The following is a 7,830-nucleotide window of genomic DNA, read 5'->3' as shown; positions in this document are numbered from 1 at the left end:
TCGACCAGGAAAAAGCGGAAGTGTCCTCTGGTAGGATCACGTTTGTTGGCGATAAAGGACATGTTGTGCCGCTCACCGTATTTGTTCAAAATGGAACTGATAGTGGTGCTTCCAGTTTTATGAGTCTTGATGAAAACCACACTGTTCGAGTGTACGCATTTCCTTTGAAGCACAGGTTGCGGATAGGTTCTGGTCTTGCTTTGGGTCATTACGTCTCTGTTGAATGTGCTATATTTCTCCACCGTGAGGGAATGGTATGCACGCATGACAACAAATTCCAAGAATGTCTACCCAATTTCCGTTTCTATATTGGTTTCTAAATAATCCTTTCCCCTGTTTTGACCAACAATCGATTGGCCGATTAATGAAATAATCGACTTTTTGAATTGATGTTTTTCCTAGGACTTTCATTCTCGCGTAGCCTTTAAAGAAAAAGAAGGCTGACTCCCATTGCTTGATTGGGTCCCGTAAAATGGTAATGAATCTCGGTTCTGGACTCATTAGCTGCTTCAATTTGTCCTCATTCTTAAGGAAGATGATATGGAATGTCATCAAATTATAGTTCTTGTAGTTTGTATAATCCTGATTGGAAACTCCCAATGGTGGCAAGATGGTCTTGTTCTCGACCAGGAAAAAACGGAAGTGTCCTCTGGTAGGATCACGTTCGTTGGCGATAAAGGACATGTTGTGCCGCTCACCGTATTTGTTCAAAATGGAACTGATAGTGGTGCTTCCAGTTGTATGAGTCTTGATAAAAACCACACTGTTCGAGTGTACGCATTTCCTTTGAAGCACAGGTTGCGGATAGGTTCTGGTCTTGCTTGGGGTCATTACGTCTCTGTTGAATGTGCTATATTTCTCCACCGTGAGGGAATGGTATGCACGCATGACAACAAATTCCAAGAATGTCTACCCAATTTCCGTTTCTATATTGGTTTCTAAATAATCCTTTCCCCTGTTTTGACCAACAATCGATTGGCCGATTAATGAAATAATCGACTTTTTGAATTGATGTTTTTCCTTGGACTTTCATTCTCGCGTAGCCTTTAAAGAAAAAGAAGGCTGACTCCCATTGCTTGATTGGGTCCCGTAAAATGGTAATGAATCTCGGTTCTTGACTCATTAGCTGCTTCAATTTGTCCTCATTCTTTAGGAAAATGATATGGAATGTCTTCAAACTATAATTCTTGTAGTTTGTATAATCCTGATTGGAAACTCCCAGTGGTAGCAAGATGGTCTTGTTCTCGACCAGGAAAAAGCGGAAGTGTCCTCTGGTAGGTTCACGTTTGTTGGCGATAAAGGACATGTTGTGCCGCTCACCGTATTTGTTCAAAATGGAACTGATAGTGGTGCTTCCAGTTTTATGAGTCTTGATGAAAACCACACTGTTCGAGTGTACGCATTTCCTTTGAAGCACAGGTTGCGGATAGGTTCTGGTCTTGCTTGGGGTCATTACGTCTCTGTTGAATGTGCTATATCTCTCCACCGTGAGGGAATGGTATGCACGCATGACAACAAATTCCAAGAATGTCTACCCAATTTCCGTTTCTATATTGGTTTCTAAATAATCCTTTCCCCTGTTTTGACCAACAATCGATTGGCCGATTAATGAAATAATCGACTTTTTGAATTGATGTTTTTCCTGGGACTTTCATTCTCGCGTAGCCTTTAAAGAAAAAGAAGGCTGACTCCCATTGCTTGATTGGGTCCCGTAAAATGGTAATGAATCTCGGTTCTGGACTCATTAGCTGCTTCAATTTGTCCTCATTCTTTAGGAAAATGATATGGAATGTCTTCAAACTATAATTCTTGTAGTTTGTATAATCCTGATTGGAAACTCCCAGTGGTAGCAAGATGGTCTTGTTCTCGACCAGGAAAAAGCGGAAGTGTCCTCTGGTAGGTTCACGTTTGTTGGCGATAAAGGACATGTTGTGCCGCTCACCGTATTTGTTCAAAATGGAACTGATAGTGGTGCTTCCAGTTTTATGAGTCTTGATGAAAACCACACTGTTCGAGTGTACGCATTTCCTTTGAAGCACAGGTTGCGGATAGGTTCTGGTCTTGCTTGGGGTCATTACGTCTCTGTTGAATGTGCTATATTTCTCCACCGTGAGGGAATGGTATGCACGCATGACAACAAATTCCAAGAATGTCTACCCAATTTCCGTTTCTATATTGGTTTCTAAATAATCCTTTCCCCTGTTTTGACCAACAATCGATTGGCCGATTAATGAAATAATCGACTTTTTGAATTGATGTTTTTCCTGGGACTTTCATTCTCGCGTAGCCTTTAAAGAAAAAGAAGGCTGACTCCCATTGCTTGATTGGGTCCCGTAAAATGGTAATGAATCTCGGTTCTGGACTCATTAGCTGCTTCAATTTGTCCTCATTCTTTAGGAAAATGATATGGAATGTCTTCAAACTATAGTTCTTGTAGTTTGTATAATCCTGATTGGAAACTCCCAGTGGTAGCAAGATGGTCTTGTTCTCGACCAGGAAAAAGCGGAAGTGTCCTCTGGTAGGTTCACGTTTGTTGGCGATAAAGGACATGTTGTGCCGCTCACCGTATTTGTTCAAAATGGAACTGATAGTGGTGCTTCCAGTTTTATGAGTCTTGATGAAAACCACACTGTTCGAGTGTACGCATTTCCTTTGAAGCACATGTTGCGGATAGGTTCTGGTCTTGCTTGGGGTCATTACGTCTCTGTAGAATGTGCTATATTTCTCCACCGTGAGGGAATGGTATGCACGCATGACAACAAATTCCAAGAATGTCTACCCAATTTCCGTTTCTATATTGGTTTCTAAATAATCCTTTCCCCTGTTTTGACCAACAATCGATTGGCCGATTAATGAAATAATCGACTTTTTGAATTGATGTTTTTCCTGGGACTTTCATTCTCGCGTAGCCTTTAAAGAAAAAGAAGGCTGACTCCCATTGCTTGATTGGGTCCCGTAAAATGGTAATGAATCTCGGTTCTGGACTCATTAGCTGCTTCAATTTGTCCTCATTCTTTAGGAAAATGATATGGAATGTCTTCAAACTATAGTTCTTGTAGTTTGTATAATCCTGATGGGAAACTCCCAGTGGTAGCAAGATGGTCTTGTTCTCGACCAGGAAAAAGCGGAAGTGTCCTCTGGTAGGTTCACGTTTGTTGGCGATAAAGGACATGTTGTGCCGCTCACCGTATTTGTTCAAAATGGAACTGATAGTGGTGCTTCCAGTTTTATGAGTCTTGATGAAAACCACACTGTTCGAGTGTACGCATTTCCTTTGAAGCACAGGTTGCGGATAGGTTCTGGTCTTGCTTGGGGTCATTACGTCTCTGTTTAACGTGCTATACTTCTCCACCGTGAGGGAATGGTATGCACGCATGACAACAAATTCCAAGAATGTCTACCCAATTTCCGTTTCTATATTGGTTTCTGAATAATCCTTTCCCCTGTTTTGACCAATAATCGATTGGCCGATTAATGAAATAATCGACTTTTTGAATTGATGTTTTTCCTGGGACTTTCATTCTCGCGTAGCCTTTAAAGAAAAAGAAGGCTGACTCCCATTGCTTGATTGGGTCCCGTAAAATGGTAATGAATCTCGGTTCTGGACTCATTAGCTGCTTCAATTTGACCTCATTCTTTAGGAAAATGATATGGAATGTCATCAAACTATAGTTTTTGTAGTTTGTATAATCCTGATTGGAAACTCCCAGTGGTGGCAAGATGTCACAGTGCACGTCATGATCGAGGTGTATTTCATTCACCACAATCCCGTTCCTTTTGCACGCAGTGCTTTCAAGCTCTTTCTAGGTCCCGTCCTAGTTAATTACTAGCCTCCCATCAAGGTAACTGAATTCGTCGTTCTCCGGAATAACTCATGTGTGACCGTCTACGTGCCATTTTGTTCGTATCAGGCCGTTTTTTGACATTTATTTCGTCCTACATAATATCTCCACTATCCTTGAAGATACAGACTTTTTACAAATTGCTCTGGATAGTTCGCGAGAGGCTCTTTCGTTTGACACGTAGAAACACGGGCGTCATAATGCATGCACATCGTTCTGTTTACGATTGCAGTTCTATTCGCATTGACGATTTTCGCGTTCTACATTCTTATTCCTCTTCCTTGTCGTCTCCTTCTTGATCTCATGCCTAAAATCCGATTCGTTTCCACGCAGTGCTTGTTTTTCCTATCTAGGTCCTTTTCTCTAGCCCGATTTCTCTCAAATATCTAATCTAGGTCACCTGATTCTTCGCTTTCCGAGATCACTCATGTGTAATCGTCCAGGCGCCATTTTGTCCGTTTCTGGTCCGTTTAGGGCCTTTCTCAGGCTTTTTCCTTTCTATCTGTACTATATCCTAAATCCTACAGACTTATAACAAAAAAGAGAGTCTTAGAGATGTTCTGTCATCTGTGACTAATAACATATTCTTCAAAATGCCATCATAATTCTCAAATTCATATCTGATACCAACTTCGTCAAAAATCTCTAAATTTCTTGAAAAATTGACCCCTAAAAATCTTAATTTGCCATAACTTTCTCATACCATTTCCGTTTTGTCTCAATTTCTTACAGTTTCTTTACCACATAATTGCAAAGCCATGCTAAATGTCACGCTCTAATGGCTAGGCATGCTATAATCATGGTAACCATGGTTCGGTATACCATGGTTTTCAGTACCATGGTAACCATGGTTAGGTGTACCATTGTACCACAATAATCGATTGGCCGTTTAATGAAATTATCGACTTTTTGAATTGATGTTTTTCCTGGGACTTTCATTCTCGCGTAGCCTTTTAAGAAAAAGAAGGCTGACTCCCATTGCTTGATTGGTTCCCGTAAAATGGTAATGAATCTCGGTTCTGGACTCATGACCTGCTTCAATTTGTCCTCATTCTTTAGGAAAATGATATGGAATGTCATCAAATTATAGTTCTTGTAGTTTGTATAATCCTGATTGGAAACTCCCAGAAGTGGCGAGATGGTCTTGTTCTCGACCTGGAAAAAGCGGAAGTGTCCTCTGGTAGGATCACGTTTGTTGGCGATAAAGGACATGTTGTGCCGCTCACCGTATTTGTTCAAAATGGAACTGATAGTGGTGCTTCCAGTTTTGTGAGTCTTGATGAAGACCACACTGTTCGAGTGTACGCATTTCCTTTGAAGCGCAGGTTGCGGATAGGTTCTGGTCTTGCTTGGGGTCATTACGTCTCTGTTGAATGTGCTATATTTCTCCACCGTGAGGGAATGGTATGCAAGCATGACAACAAATCCAAAGAATGTCTACCCACTGTCCGTCTCTATATTGGCTTTTGAATAATCCTTACCCCTGTTTTGACCAATAATCGATTGGCCGTTTAATGAAAATATCGACTTTTTGAATTGATGTTTTTCCTGGGACTTTCATTCTCGCGTAGCCTTTAAAGAAAAAGAAGGCTGACTCCCATTGCTTGATTGGGTCCCGTAAAATGGTAATGAATCTCGGTTCTGGACTCATTAGCTGCTTCAATTTGTCCTCATTCTTTAGGAAAATGATATGGAATGTCATCAAATTATAGTTCTTGTAGTTTGTATAATCCTGATTGGAAACTCCCAGTGGTGGCAAGATGGTCTTGTTCTCGACCAGGAAAAAGCGGAAGTGTCCTCTGGTAGGATCACGTTTGTGGCGATAAAGGACTTGTTGTGCCGCTCACCGGCAAGAATTTGTTCATTTGTTCAAAATGGAACTGATAGTGGTGCTTCCAGTTTTCTGAGTCTTGATGAAGACCACACTGTTCGAGTATACGCATTTCCTTTGAAGCACAGGTTGCGGATAGGTTCTGGTCTTGCTTGGGGTCATTACGTCTCTGTTGAATGTGCTATATTTCTCCACCGTGAGGGAATGGTATGCAAGCATGACAACAAATCCAAAGAATGTCTACCCACTGTCCGTCTCTATATTGGCTTTTGAATAATCCTTACCCCTGTTTTGACCAATAATCGATCGGCCGTTTAATGAAATAATCAGACTTTTTGAATTGATGATTTTCCTGGGACTTTCATTCTCGCGTAGCCTTTAAAGAAAAAGAAGGCTGACTCCCATTGCTTGATTGGGTCTCGTAAAATGATAATGAATCTCGGTTCTGGACTCATTAGCTGCTTCAATTTGTCCTCATTCTTTAGGAAAATGATATGGAATGTCATGAAGTTATAGTTCTGGTAGTTTGTATAATCCTGATTGGAAACTCCCAGTGGTGGCAAGATGTCACAGCGCACGTCATGATCGAGGTGTATTTCATTCACCACAATCCCGTTCCTTTCGCACGCAGTGCTTTCAAGCCCTTTCTAGGTCCCGTCCTAGTTAATTACTAGCATCTCATCGACGTAACTGAATTCGTCGTTCTCCGGAATAACTCATGTGTGACCGTCTACGTGCCATTTTGTTCGTATCAGGCCGTTTTTTGACATTTATTTCGCCCTACATATCTCCACTATCCTTGAAGATACAGACTTTTTACAAATTGCTCTGGATAGTTCGCGAGAGGCTCTTTCGTTTGACACGTAGAAACACGGGCGTCATAATGCATGCACATCGTTCTGTTTACTATTCGCATTGACGACTTTCGCGTTCTACATTCTTATTCCTCTTCCTTGTCGTCTCCTTCTTGATCTCATGCCTAAATCCGATTCGTTTCCACGCAGTGCTTGTTTTTCCTATCTAGGTCCTTTTCTCTAGCCCGATTTCTCTCAAATTTCGGATAGGCGTAATCTCTTATATCTAATCTAGGTCACCTGATTCTTCGCTTTCCGAGATCACTCATGTGTAATCGTCCAGGCGCCATTTTGTCCGTTTCTGGTCCGTTTAGGGCCTTTCTCAGGCTTTTTACCTTCCTATCTCCACTATATCCTAAATCCTACAGACTTATAACAAAAAAGAGAGTCTTAGAGATGTTCTGTCATCTGTGACTAATAACATATTCTTCAAAATGCCATCATAATTCTCAAATTCATATCTGATGCCAACTTCGTCAAAAATCTCTAAATTTCTTGAAAAATTGACCCCTAAAAATCTTAGATTGCCATAACTTTCTCATACAATTTCCGTTTTGTCTCAATTTCTTACAGTATCTTTACCACATAATTGCAAAGCCATGCTAAATGTCACGCTTCAATGGCTAGGCATGCTATAAACATGGTAACCATGGTTAGGTGTACCATGGTTTTCAGTACCGTGGTAACCATGGTTAGGTGTACCATGGTTTTCAGTATTGGTAACCATGGTTCTGTGTACCATGGTTTTCAGTACCATGGTAACCATGGTTAGGTGTACCATGGTTTTCAGTAACATGGTAACCATGGTTCGGTGTACCATAGTCTTCAGGTCCATGGTTACCATGGTTCTCTCATTACCTTTTCGTTACCATGGTTCTCCCATACCTTTCTTTAACCATGGTTCTCCCGTACCTATGTTACAATGGTACTTGTACTACAATGTTGATGCACGTACCGTCACAGTCGCCTTTCTATTTTGCATGTCGCTTCACCCACTTTAAAACTCGTGCTCATACTGAACAAACTTATGTTCCATTAAAAGAAAAATACCAAATTCCTAGGCATTTATATTGATGATGAGTTCCTGTCTTGGCATAAACACGTACGTGATCTTTCTCGAGTTTTGTCTCGTTATACTTATATACAAGTTAAAGCCTTTTGTTCCACTCAGTATTTTGTTCATTATTTACAATTCTTTCATTCATTCACGTATTTCCTACTGTAACATTGTATGGGCCATTAATAAAGTAAATACTGATGGGACCTTAAGGTGACTTTCTTACCATTACTTTCCAGATTTAAG

The sequence above is a fragment of the Strongylocentrotus purpuratus genome, unplaced genomic scaffold (genome assembly GCF_000002235.5).
Source record: "Strongylocentrotus purpuratus isolate Spur 01 unplaced genomic scaffold, Spur_5.0 spur5_scaffold_21, whole genome shotgun sequence".
In the NCBI taxonomy this organism is placed as follows: domain Eukaryota; kingdom Metazoa; phylum Echinodermata; class Echinoidea; order Camarodonta; family Strongylocentrotidae; genus Strongylocentrotus; species Strongylocentrotus purpuratus.
Note: the sequence above shows the minus strand (reverse complement) of the source record.